This window comes from Mustela putorius, unplaced genomic scaffold (genome assembly GCF_011764305.1).
Source record: "Mustela putorius furo isolate JIRA1106 unplaced genomic scaffold, ASM1176430v1.1 tig00003923_pilon_pilon_pilon, whole genome shotgun sequence".
Taxonomy (NCBI): Eukaryota; Metazoa; Chordata; class Mammalia; order Carnivora; family Mustelidae; genus Mustela; species Mustela putorius.
The window spans coordinates 5,724,479-5,739,007 of record NW_025422068.1 but is presented as its reverse complement, the minus strand read 5'-3'; positions in this window follow the sequence as shown (position 1 = coordinate 5,739,007).

Sequence of the window (14,529 nt, the reverse complement as noted above, 5' to 3'; positions counted from 1 at the left end):
CTGATGAAAAGCATTTTTCCTGTAGTTGTTTTTACTGTTTGACATGCTTTGGGTAGACCCTGGGCATCTGTTGACCATCAAAAAAATGACAGCTGTGCGTGCACGCGATGCATTTCTATGCTCTAAGAAGCCCTCTCCAGGAAAGCAAGGCGAGGACGTGCACATCTTCAAAAGAGACTATTGATTTCTAGGATTTAGTAAATAGACCTGTTGCCTTAATGAGAAATGCAAACAAATACATCCTTCAGCGGGGTTGTGAGGCCAAAGTAACAATGGAAGAGGTAGTGAGAAGGCCTGAGAAATATTTGCTTAGACTATTATCCGTCTGGTCGATATGAAAAGAAGGAAAAAAAAAAACAGAAACCCAAAGAAAAAAAAAAATAGGACCTTTCATCAGTCTGCTCTTTCCATCTGCTTTCACCCCCCAGATCCTAAACAGTCCTGTTCTTTTCTATAACCCAGAGCAACACCATCTCTAACTGCTTTCTCATTGTCCCTCCCCATCATCCTCAAGCACTTAAGCTGGTAATCCACAAAGCTTGGATGCTGGTGAAATTAAGATAAGGGACTGAAAAGGGACTTGTTGGCCAGGCCTGGCAGTGAGGGTGCAGTAGTGATCAGTCCTAGTCCACCTGGACCCCCAGGACTGATTAAGAGATGTTCTCTTCTAAAGGCCAGGGAGGGCTCTGCCAGGCACATGATCCTGGCAGAAGCAGGTGGCCCGAGCCTGGGGACCCGGCTCTTTGAGCTGTGCCTGGAGAGTGTATGAGGCACTGCAGCTGGTCACTCCTGGCCAGTTGGCTCCGGAAACAGAGGAGGGGTGGTAAGTCTGCTGAGCCACAAGGAGTTGTTCCAGGTAGTCACAGGTCTCCTTAGGGTGTCTGGGCCCCGGGGCTTGTCATCTCCACACCTTCTGAGGGATCTGCTCTGCAGAGATGTCCCTGGCAGTAATCCCTCTGTGGGAAGTCAGAAGATTGCCAAGAGAGATGCACTCCTTCCAAAAATAGAGGCATAGGTTAGTCTCTTCTACTGAGCAGGGTGGCAGCAGTTGCCTGATAATATTAGTCCCTTGAGCAGATTCTTATGGGGACTTCCTGTGTGCCTTAGTGGATGCACTAAGTTTATTAATTTTATAACAATTCTGAGGTATTGTCCCCTTCTTATAGATAGGGAAACTGAGGCACAGAGTGGTTAAGGAATTTGGCTAAGATCACACATTTGAAGAGAAGAATATGCATTTGCCCCGAGTCTGGGCTCTTAAGCACTTGCTAAGTTGCCTTTCATTGTAGATTTTCTCCCTGGTGCATTTCTTTGTTTAGACTTTTATTTATGTATTTACTTATTTATTTATTAGAGAGAGAGAGAATGCGTACAAGCAGGGAGAGCAGCAGGTAGAGGGAGAGGGAGAAGCAGGCTCCCCACTGAGCAGGGAGTCTGAGGGACAGGGGCCTTGATCACAGGACCCCAGGATCATAACCTGAGCCGATGCTTAACCCCCTGAGCCACCCAGGTGCCCCTCGTTGGTGGTCTTTTTGTTTATTTGTTCCTATCCCAGTGAGGGGAGACCGTGGCTGTATTTAGCAGTCCTAAGCAGATTCACTTTAGAGACTGGTTCCACCCCAAGGCTTAGGCCTCTCTGACTCTGTACCGAACTCGGTAATGCTCCAAAGAGGACTGATATGAAGTGCTATACCTGTCTTGGTTGCAAGCGTGTGGCGGGAACTTGGGTGGACCGCATTTTTATGGTCTGGTCTGTCTGCTCCTGGTGTGTAGTTGTGGCCTCAGGTGCAGGGTCATTGTAACTCCATGTAAGTGCAAATCCCAAGGAGGAATCCACAGCCCACAGTAGGAGTAGGAGTAGGAGTAGGTGATGAAGAAGGGGCTGATGGTCCCAGGGGAGCTCTGAGCTGGGAGGCGATGGGTAGTACCCAAGATGGGTCTGGCTGGGAGCTGCTGGGAAGGCATACTGGAGGGGAGCTTCCTCCTTCCCGCTTCTAGGTAGCCATTGCAAACCTGGGAGGTAGGGCCATGTCTGCAGTGGCGGGGGCAGCCCGCAAGGCCAGTTTGCCCACTTTGGTCATTGCTTAGAGGCTGAGCACGGACAGGGCTAAAGGGAAAGGGCTAATAAAAAAATCCTGATACGTTAGGGGAGAACAGTCAGTGTGAAAGACAGGCACTGCGTTTTACAGAAAAAGGAATATCTGAAGAGATGTAATTAAGAGAGCACTGGAAAGGAGACTTTAGAGTGCGTATGATTAGTATTTTCAGAGGGCTCTGAGAAAATAGCATTCTAGACCACATCAACCTGCCATTCAAGTAGCAAGGTAAAGCAGAAATGTTTTAAGCAACAAAACACTTAGAAATATGCCACTTGTGAAACTTACATGAAATGATTAATAGACAATATACTTCAGCTATATTAAAAACTAACTCAAAAGGAAGATATGGAAACGGTAGTGAGCAGAAAAATAAGCATAATTTATAATGGAGCATTAATTATTTAATTGAATGTTAATCATTTAAAATATAATAAAATTTAGAACTAAATTCCCATATAGTTTCACGGTGTGGAAGCTCAGGGAGTAGGGGAGAGGACAGGAGGTTATAAGTACCTATTGAATCCAGGCTTCAGTAGATAAATGTGAGCCTTCCGTAAATGCAACCTAAGTTTAAATGTATGTGTTAGACACTTGAGTAAACTACTAAGTAACAGAAACAGGAGTACAACATCTGAGCAATTAAAGCAAAAGCATGGAATAAAAACAATGCATAAAACAAATAACAATCAATCTGATACATTTACCAAAGAATAAATAATAGGGAACAATAAATAGAATACACACCAAAGCGATGACCGGGAGAGAGAGAAAGTCCGAGAAATAAATGTAAATGGTTTAAAGAACCCTGTTAAAAACCAAAGAACTAGAGCTTCGACAATTTTATATCCATCTGTGTTTTTTATGAGACATGAAATGAAATGACCCAAGGGAGATGAAAATATAGAATGAGAGAAGATAATGTAAGCAAAAGCTATTAATGACCATAATGATAACAAAAGCCAAACATATTAATATTGGAAAATCAAATCCAAGGCTAAAAGTACTGAAAGGGAAAAAGCAACCTATATTGTGGTGATAAAAAGTTGAAACCAGCAAGTAGACCTGTCGTGAGCCTCTAGGAGCACCATAGTTTCATACTACTGAAGGCAGAAATCTCTAAACATGAGAGAAAATGTACATAACGTTGTTTTAGAAACAGAGATCGCATGAGCAAAATTTAAAATGAACTGTAGAGAATGTGAATAATAATTATCAAATGATATGTTCGAATTCTCTGTATCGTGAGTTGGTTACTTGGGGCTTTATACAGGATTGAAGATGCGTTTTGTTTGGTAATTTCTTTATACTGTCGTGGAGTCCCTGCCTCCCTCCTCCCACTTCTTCAGTCCCTCCCTCCTTTCTTAGATCCCCTCGTCCCCTTTCCCTCCCCCATTCCCTCCCTGCCTCCCTCCTTCCATTCACATCCCTTTTGAATTTATTTGTGGTGAATGATTCAAGACAGTAGAGGAAGTCTCCATCCCTCAGTCTTCCAGTTCCATATGTACCTACCATTTTCACTTTATGTGTCCTTCAGTATAATCTGTGCAAAGACAAATTTATACCAGTTTGTATGCACTTATGTATTTGGGTATATCTCTTTTTTTAAAAAAAAATTCACATATATGTGGACTCGACTGGGTGGCTCAGTCGTTAAGCGTCTGCCTTCAGCTCAGGTCATGGTCCCAGCATCCTGGGATCCAGCCCCACATTGGGCTGGGCTGCTTGCTCCGAGGGATGCCTGCTTCTCCCTCTCTCACTCCCCCTGCTTGTGTTCCCTCTCTCACTGTGCCTGTCTCTCTGACAAATAAATAAATAAAATCTTTAAAAAAAATGCATACATATGTGGACATATGTATTTCCCCATAGTAATAAATATTTTTCTACAAGTGTCATTTTAAAGTTCTAAATAAGGTTCTGTTGTAGGGGTGTATTATTTTTTTTTTTGTAGGTATTGTGAGTAAAGTGTCTATGACCACTCCTCTACATATTTTGGCAATCAGTTTCTTGTAAGGACCTATTCTAACCAGAGGCTTTCATTCCATTGTTGTTTAACCCTTAAACTGTCCCTGCTCCCCTTCCCCCAGGGGATTTACTTAAAAACAAGTCCTGGAAACCAGCCTCAGGTAACAGAGCACAGATCCAAAGATGGGTCAGGCCAGGTGGAGACATCCCGTGGGGGGGTTGCATACTGTCTCCTAGCTACCAAGGAGTATGGGCCCTTCCCTTTGGGTGCCTCTTGGGCGCCAGTCCTAACCAAGGTGATAGGCTGGGTCAAATGTCTACTATAGGGTAAATTATAATTCAGTTGGTCACCTAGCATCACTGTGCAGCTTTCTCTGTGTGTTACAATTTCATTAGCCACCTGTGCGTGGCCAGGCCCAACCGCATGGCCTTTGCCCTTAAAAGCTAGTCCGTAAAGGAGAGCGGGGTTGCCCTCTCTGTAAGAGGCAAGGCCCTGCCCGGTCAGTTTGATTTTTGATGCTTGGCATGAAATACAGCTTTGCTTGACCTTCACTTTGTATCAGTCTTGCTCCTTTAATCACGGACCCATTATTGGGGCATAACATTTCTGAAATTGGAATCAAATGTGGATCAGTGGAAAGAGACATTTTTAAGACTTTTAAATATGTGTTGCCACAATTTCCACAATATTTTATTTTTCTTGTGGATTCAACACGAGTTGTTCAGATACTAGCATAACTTGATATTTAAAAAGTAGCAAAGTCTTAGCTAGGAAATTTGCTAGCGATGAACTGAGGGTTGAGGAATACCAACCACTTTCTCCCTGAAGACTCAGTCTATTTTTGTGTGTTCAAATCTGCCAACCCCAATTTGCTGTCACCAAGACCAAGCTCTGTTTGTGTGTGTTTCTCACCGGAAGGTGGCTAAGCTGGTGGGGAGACAGTGGGAAGGAATGAATGAAGAACTCAGTATACCTTGGCTTCCTCTCAAGTTTAGCGTTCAGTGTGCTCTGTAAATTTGTAATAGGATGAAGATGGAAATAGTCTTTAAAAAAAAATATGCATATATATATATATATATATATATATATATATATATATATATTTGAGAGAGAGCTGGGGGTTGGGTACAGTTAGGGTTAGAAAGAGAGGAAGAGAAACACTCACGCAGACCCCATACTGAGTAGGCAGAGCCAAAGTATATTATTCTTTACAGAGGCTGCGACAACATGGCAAATTTTGTTTTAAAGGGTTATACAACTCTTTTAAATAAGTCAAGAAAGGCAAACAAAACATGTTTTAGAGCCTAAAGCCCCAAATTTAGGATTGACCATGGGGTGTACAAAGAACAATATAAGGATTACAATTAAAGGATAACAATATTATCCTTTATATGTCCCTAATATCACCAATGAAAGGATTTCCCAGAAAAATAAATTTAGAATTTGAAAATACCACCAATATTCCACCAATATTCCACCAATATCTTCCACCACCAATATTCCACCAATATCTTGACGATTTGTAATTGACATTAGCATAATGATGGCTCCGGAAAGTCCAATTTAAAAAAAAACTTCCTTAACTTATTTTACTCAGCATTTTTGAAGTTTATTTCATCATTGACTGACCCCTACCTTTTAAAAACCTGGTAAATGCCCTCAATATGTGTTCTGGAGAAGACATTTTTAGAAAGGCTGGTCTATAATATGGTGGATTCATTGAGATAAAACCAAATATTTTGTTGGTACAGAATCCTAGTAGCTATCTTGAAACTACTGAATGGCAGGACTGGTATTTTGGGAGCCGTCATTCAGCTGAGTCAGAAATGAGTCATGCTGAATTAGATGGCTTTACCCTCTCATGTCTCTGTTGAGTGCATCTTAATCCTATGATATAATTAGCTTGTCCCTTTAATTATGAGCTGTTAAAGAGGTTTTGTGATTTTTTTTCAGACACCTGTGGACAGGTATAGGCTACATGACGTAGTAATACTATTTTGTAGAGTTGACATTTTCTATATCCACTCTGATCATAGTCTTTGGATGTCCATTTATTCTCAGAAAGACAAATTGAAGCAGGCAGGCAGATTAAGGGAAGAAAGAGGAAGCCATTGTAGAAGAAAGCCCATCCCCATACAGATCATGTATTAGTCCGACATCAGGTTGTGTTACCCGATCAGTAATGGCTGACAGAGATTCCTTAATACTACCCGTCAGTAATTAACAGGAAATACCTTAATTACTGCCTGTATTTTTAAAAATTATAAATAGCATAGATCAATCTTTCCACTTCACTCACTACTCGTGTCTTTATTCTTTATTATGCTATAAATTACTTCTGCTAAACAGATTTAAAGCAAAGCTTGGGCTTCGTTTTATTTTTATATCTTTACCGTTTGCGTTTTTTTTTTTTTTTTTTTTTTAGATTTTATTTACTTGAGAGAGAGCACAAGCAGAGGGAGAAGCAAGCTCCCTGCTGTGCAGGGAGCCCAGTGTGGGGCTCCATACCAGGACCCTGGGATCATGACCTGAGCCTAAGACAGAGGCTTAACCCACTGAGCCAAATAGGCACCCTATTGCATGCATTAGCTTGCAAACTGACAGATACTCATTCTAAAGAATTCAAATAATCAGAAACATCTAAAGTAAAAATTACATGTTCACCTTTTCTTTGACCCTACTATTCAAGTAATCAGTATTGATGGTTTGATGTGTATACTTTTAGATCTGGATAAACATACATTTGTATTCATTTATTCACATATACTTTTTATTTTTACAATTTATCTTTACTAATTGTATGTTCCAGAACTTGCTTCCCCCCCACCTTAACTATTCCATTTTGGCCTATATAGATCTATCTCATTTATTTTAGAGCTCAAACTGTGTGGTGGGGGAGTCTTTTAGGACTGAATCCTTAACCTGTGGGATCTGTTGCTCTCTCAGGGTAGATAGTGTCGGAATTGAGTTGAATTTTCAGACATTTTGCTGGTGTCTAAGAATAGCTTATTAGAAATATGGGGCAACCCTCCCACCCTTTGCAAGGAATTGGGTCCAGAATAACTTTCACTGTGTGGAGTACAAATCTTCAAAGTCATGCATATGTATAAATGTATAATATATATAGTATCTATGTTTAAATGTATGATATATGGTATATAATAGATTTATATAATTTACAGTGATTTAATTATATAGATATAGATATAATTATATAGATATAGATATATAAAAGAATGTGTGGTTTCATTCCTCCAAGTGTGGAGATTTTATTGTATGTGTGTCTTTGTGCTCATGTATAAGAACTCAGGATCTTCTACATAATTTCACAGCCAAAATGTTTTTTTTTAGATGTAAATTTGATCATATCACGTCCCTGCCTGAAACTCTTCATTGGCTCTCAGCTGAACTTGGGCAATATCCCCATTCTCTAACACGGTCCATATGGCTCTGATCTATTCACCCCTGCCAGCCTCTGCAACTCCCATCTTGTGACACTCTCCCCATCACTCCCTGGTCTTGAGCCATCTCCGTTTCTTCAGTTGGTTGAATGAGCCTTTGCATAGCCTCTTCTGGAATACTCTTCTTCCCATTGAGTTTTGGAGAATGTTACATGACTGCCGAACTCTACTGTTCCTTTGGCACCTTTTTTATTCCCAGCTATGATTCTTCCATTAGGAAATGTATCATAATTTTGAGAGTATATGTATTTGTTGATTTAGTCAGCAAAATATATAGATTTTTTTCATCTATTTTTTTAGTCCATGTTTTATTTATTTCTGCTCTAATCTTTATTATTTCCTTCCTTCTACTAGATTTGAACTTTGTTTTTCCATTTCCAGCTTATGCAGGGGTAGGCTCTTTGAGATTTTTCTTTTTCTCAAAGTAGTTCTCTATATACCACCATAACCTTCCCTCTTAGAAGTGCTTTTTCTGCATCTCAAGATTTTGGATCATTGTGTTTTTATTTTTATGTGTCACCATGTATTTTTTTAAATTTCATCCTTGATTTCTTGGTTAACCCATTCACTGCTGAGTATCCTGTCATTTAGTCTCCATGTGTTTGGATTTTTTTCCTTGTAATTGATTTCTAGTTCCAGAGTGTTGTGGTCAGAAAAGATGCTTAATAGGATTTCAGTCTTCTTCAATTTAGTGAGAATTGTTTCGTGGCCTAAACATGTGATCTATTCTAGAGAACGTTCCATGTGCCCTTGAAAAGAATGTATATTCTGCTGTTTTTGGATGGAGTTTTCTGTGTATATATACCTGTTAGGTCCATCTGGTCTAATGTGTTGTTCAAAGCTACTGTTCCTCGTTGATTTGCTGTCTGGATGATCTATCCATTGACTTCAGTGGCTGTTACATTCCCCTACTATTATTGTTACCTTTATAATTCCTTCCATTGGAATGTAAGTCTCATGATGTTTTCAACACTTCTATATCCTTAGCCCCTAGCGTATAACAGATACTTAATAAGTAGTGGTAATAATAATCAAACAAACCCTTATGAAGCTCTTCATAACACTGCTCTAAATGTGAGATCTACAAACACAATTATTCCTCACTATGGTCCTAAATTGGTATTACTATTATTCTCATTTTATAGGTGAAGAAACAGACATGGACAAATGGTTAAGTCACCTGCTCAAGGGCATACAGCTGGGGAGTGGCAGGATGGGGACTTGAATGTAAGTGGGTTAGGTCCCTGCATCTGTGCTCTCATCCAATGAAACAGCGTTTCAAAATGTTTAATGTGAGAGCTTTAATACACATCAGTTTAAAAAAAAAAAAAAAACACTCTGGAACAAAAGTGTAGCAACTGTCGGCCATTTTTATATTGTCCATAGGGTTCTTTACTGGTGTAAGATAGTTTGCTTTATTTGAGCTTATTTTTGAGGTATTTTATCATGGATCATTACCCAAATTATGTTCAAAACTATCATATAGAATAAACGTTAAAAAGCAATATGGGTGTATTTATGATAGGAAAAATTTTGAGTTTAAAAATGAAAAGATCTAAGAAACCCATGATTATTCATAGTATCCCTGCCAAATTTCCCTCCAAAAAGGTTATGTTGTTGTTCTTCACTTTTCATAGTTCATGAAAGTGCTCCTTCCCCACTCTGTCCCAAACACTGACTATGACTGGTCTTAGCTTTTTGGTCACTTGGATATTTGTTTCGAATGAAGACATCAGTCTTTGTTTAAAGAGAAATCAAGTGCATGTGTGTACTTGGTAAGTGCTTTTTTGCTAAGAGCTTGGTATTTTAAGAGCTTTGCATAAATCATTTCATTGAGGCTTCACAGCATTATATGTTGGGGTGTGTGCGTGCACACGCACATGCGCGCCACTCTAGGATTCTTTTCATCCAGCACAACTATATTCTTAGTTATATGTTTGAGAATAAAAAGGTATACCACTTAATTTCTGCCCTTAAGGAACATGTAATTTAGTGAAAGATGCCAGACTAACACTTAGGACTCAGAGGTGAACAGTGTAGAGCAACACATGAGTCAGTATTAAACTGCGGACTACAGGCCACAAATGACAGATCATCCACAATGTGTTTTGAGTGCCATTATATGCAGGACACTAAGATAGGCCTTCAAAAGAGCCAAGAGAAGAGAGGTATAGTGCCTATCATCAAGAAAAGCAATGGGCAGATGGAAGTCAGTGATGGCTGCAGATGCAAAATCTGATGAGACCTTGAAGAACAATACGATTTAAAGAGCTCGGGGTGCGGCTCTTCCAAGGAGGACCACAAAGGGAGTGAAGAGACAGGGTTAAGAATGAATGGGACCTGGCACAAAAACAGACCCATAGATCAATGGAACAGAATAGAGAGCCCAGAAATAGAATCTCAACTCTATGGTCAACTAATCTTCGACAAAGCAGGAAAGAATGTCCAATGGAAAAAAGACAGCCTCTTCAATAAATGGTGCTGGGAAAATTGGACAGCCACATGCAGAAAAATGAAATTGGACCATTTCCTTACACCACACACGAAAATAGACTCAAAATGGATGAAGGACCTCAATGTGCGAAAGGAATCCATCAAAATCCTTGAGGAGAACACAGGCAGCAACCTCTTCGACCTCAGCCGCAGCAACATCTTCCTAGGAACAATGCCAAAGGCAAGGGAAGCAAGGGCAAAAATGAACTATTGGGATTTCATCAAGATCAAAAGCTTTTGCACAGCAAAGGAAACAGTTAACAAAATCAAAAGACAACTGACAGAATGGGAGAAGATATTTGCAAAGGACATATCAGATAAAGGACTAGTGTCCAGAATCTATAAAGAACTTAGCAAACTCAACACCCAAAGAACAAATAATCCAATCAAGAAATGGGCAGAGGACATGAACAGACATTTCTGCAAAGAAGACATCCAGATGGCCAACAGACACATGAAAAAGTGCTCCATATCACTCGGCATCAGAGAAATACAAATCAAAACCACAATGCGATATCACCTCACACCAGTCAGAATGGCTAAAATCAACAAGTCAGGAAATGACAGATGCTGGCGAGGATGCGGAGAAAGGGGAACCCTCCTACACTGTTGGTGGGAATGCAAGCTGGTGCAACCTCTCTGGAAAACAGCATGGAGGTTCCTCAAAATGTTGAAAATAGAACTGCCCTATGACCCAGCAATTGCACTATTGGGTATTTACCCTAAAGATACAAACGTAGTGATCCAAAGGGGCACGTGTACTCGAATGTTTATAGCAGCAATGTCCACAATAGCCAAACTATGGAAAGAACCTAGATGTCCATCAACAGATGAATGGATCAAGAAGATGTGGTATATATACACAATGGAATACTATGCAGCCATCAAAAGAAATGAAATCTTGCCATTTGCGACAACATGGATGGAACTAGAGCGTATCATGCTTAGCGAAATAAGTCAAGCGGAGAAAGACAACTATCATATGATCTCCCTGATATGAGGAAGTGGTGATGCAACATGGGGGCTTAAGTGGGTACGAGAAGAATAAATGAAAGAAGATGGGATTGGGAGGGAGACAAACCATAAGTGACTCTTAATCTCACAAAACAAACTGAGGGTTGCTGGGGGGAGGGGGTTTGGGAGAAGGGGGTGGTATTATGGACATTGGGGAGGGTATGTGCTTTGGTGAGTGCTGTGAACTATGTAAACCTGATGATTCACAGACCTGTACCCCTGGGGATAAAAATATATGTTTATAAAAAATAAAAAATTAAAAAGAAAAAAAAAAGAATGAATGGGACCTGTTTTGGAAGACTGAAGTTTTCTTTCCTTGTGAAGAATGATCCTACAGATAAAAATCACCTGGCTGTATCTGGAAATGTAAGAGATAGTTGGAACTAATTAATGAAACACCATGTAATTGCTGTATGGTAGAGCCATCAGGAATCATCTAGTAGTATTCACTAAGGTAATTTAAGCTAGTTTTCAAGGATGAGAGGAACTGAACACTGAAGGACTTCTTGATAGGATTCCATTTGGCCTCAACAGCTTCCTGAGTGTTCCACTACCCCAAGGCAGTACATATGGCAGGTATTTCTAGGGCTCCATATGAGGATTTATGTAAATTTAGCCTACCCGTTTGCCCTTAAGAAAGTAAAATAAGCAATTTGTTCTGAAAACCAAAAGAAGTCTTCCAAACCCTACCTCTGTGTATCTAGTCACCTACCACAAACATAGAATCCTGAAAGATGAATTCTGTAAATAGAAAAAGAGCTCACTCATCTTCTTTAGTAAGTTGACTTTTTCAAGACGTCAGTAAAACACATGAAGAGTGCCCAGTTTAGAACTAGCAATCTTCAGTCTCAAAGATTCATTACAATGTGTCCAAGAAGTCTGTGGCTATTCTCTTGTGACCAGAGTGGAAGAGGAGGTGATGATCCTCCTTTGTAAAACTTGCTCTCGAAATTGTGGACAGTTTTCTTAACCTCCTTTGTGAAATGAGGATAATGATATTGTAAAGTTTTTTCCGGCGAGATAAACACAACAACAGGCAAAGTGGGTGCAAGGCAAGATTTATTAAAAACGCTCTCCAGCGAAGTTTCAGGGCTCAGGAGAAGGGGAGCCAGGAAAGTTGCGCCGGGAGGAGGTGGGCACCCTCGGGCGAGGTTCTGCGACTCTAGAAAGCAGAGTGGCGGAAGTCGCGCCCAAGGCAGGGAGGAGGGGGCTTTTATGGGGTCTCGGAGGAAGCTCAGGGGTCTTTTGGAAGTTTCCCTTATTTGGATATTTCGCCTGCTCGTCGGGGTCCCATTGGTCCACAGGAGCCCAGGGCGGGAGGGTCTCAGATTCCTGCTTGTCAGGGCCCATTGGTCCATGGGAACCCGGAGCGGGACGGTCTCAGATTCCTGCTTGGGCCTTTGTTCTCCTGTCCGAGTTTAGGTTTTGTGGCGGGAACTTTAGCCATCTTAAGTAGCCCTTTCCTGCCAGCCCAACAGATATCTATTCCATACTTGGTCAAATAAGAGAGTATTTAAATGTATAGTGGTTTCCACACTGACCACATTTTCTAGATACCAACTGCAAGATATGTATGCTACGTTGTGGGTTTGTTTGTTTGTTTGTTTGTTTCCCAGAGTGGATTACAGAAATTTGAGAGAACCAGGTAACCCTACAGGGAAAAGGAAAGGTAACTAACCTTACCTGGGTGTCTATTATATGCTGAGTGGCTTATAACACTCACTTTTTGGCTGAAGAGTAATGTTTACCCATATGTGTAAGCTGAACCTAACAAGATCCTTGCTAAAGGATCTTTAGCAAGATAAGATAACTTGTTCATGTTAGAATATGCACAGCAGGGGTCCCTCAGTGGCTCAGTTGGTTAAGCATCTGACTTAGGCTCAGGTCCTGATTTTGGGTCCTGGGATGGAGCCCCATGGCAGACTCCCTGGTCAGTGGGGAGTCCACTTCTCCCTCTGCCCATCCCCCCTGCTTGTGCTCCCTCTGTGTCTCTGTCTCAAATAAGTAAAATCTTAAAAAAAAATAATGAATAATATGTACCACAATTTCTGCTATCATTTCAACCCGAATTTGAAATAATAGGCTTTGACCAATGTTACAGATTTAAGAGAAGGATAGAAAACCCCAGCATTTTCACATCTGCTAGGCTGGTGACACACTACACTGTAAGATCAAGTTGTTTTTATGGCCTTTGCTTGGGTAAATATAGGCAAGTTATTTTGGAAGTCGCGGAAATGGCATTATTTAAGCAAGGCTTTTTGGCTGTTACCCTTAAAGAAGGAATTTGCTTTTTGCTTGTGTTAGAAATTGCCATTCTCTGATGGCTCACCATGATTATCGCTGGTTGGACACTTAAAGTATTTCTTATCAGGAAGATATAATTGGATCCTCCTACATTCTGTGTCTTCAAATGTATCTCTGAACGGCCACCTGAGAAAGCATTCTGCAGAAACACTTGCTAATGGATTTTTCTTATCCTAGGTTTACTTCTAATGTAACAATAATCACATATATTTCGAAAGTGCTTTTATCCCCAAATACAGCAGAGCCCTTTACAAACTAAATGTAATTCTGAAATCTCTTCAACCCACCCCATCTGTGTGACTCTCTCTGGTCCTAGAGCAAAGGGAGCCACGAGGAAAAGGGAGTGATTCAGGGCTCCCAGGATGAGACAGGACTAGGAGAGGTGAAGGGGGAGGCGGGAAGGGGGCAGTGGGGATTGTTTTCCCTTGGAAATGCTAATCTCCTAGTCTTTAAACTGAATGCAGATGAGCACTCCAGGAATGAACCATTCCGCCCTGGGCCAGAGTTCGGGCTTTACCCCCATTTTCTTTTGTTCCACATTCACCGGGCTCTTAATGCACTGCAACCAGGAAACAGGTCTTAGTTAAGGAGAAGAGTGAAAATTGGGCTGAAGAAAAATCAGTGGAACTAGGTGTTTCTGTATAAAAACACTGGTATTCCTTCGTTGTTTTCCTCTTCCTTTCCTGATTTCCAGAACCTCTCAGTAATGTTGCCTGCTTTTTAATTTAGTAAAAATAGAATCCCGTATTATGTCCTATTTTGTGTCGGCTTCTTTTGCTTAAAATTATGTGTGAGAGTCATCCTGAATCTGGATAGAGCAGCAGTTCCTTCATTTACGCTTGTCAAAAGTATTATATTATATGACTAGGTCACAACTTATTTGGAATGAGATTATTACGAGGTGGACACATCTGTGTAACCACAAACGAGTCAAGAGGTAGATTGTTACTAGTACTCCACGAAGAAACCTCTTATATCCAGGCTTCCCTTTTCTCTTACTTTCCTGATTGCCAATAGCATGAATTAATTTGAACTGTTTTAAAAAATTTTTATGGAAACGGAGTCAGGTACTATGTATTACTCCTTGCAGGCTTCTAGGTTTGGATAGAGCCCTAGTTAATTTGGTTACACTGGTGAACAGCATTGCTCCATGGGATGGATATACAGTAGCTTACCTCCTGTATTGTTGACAGAT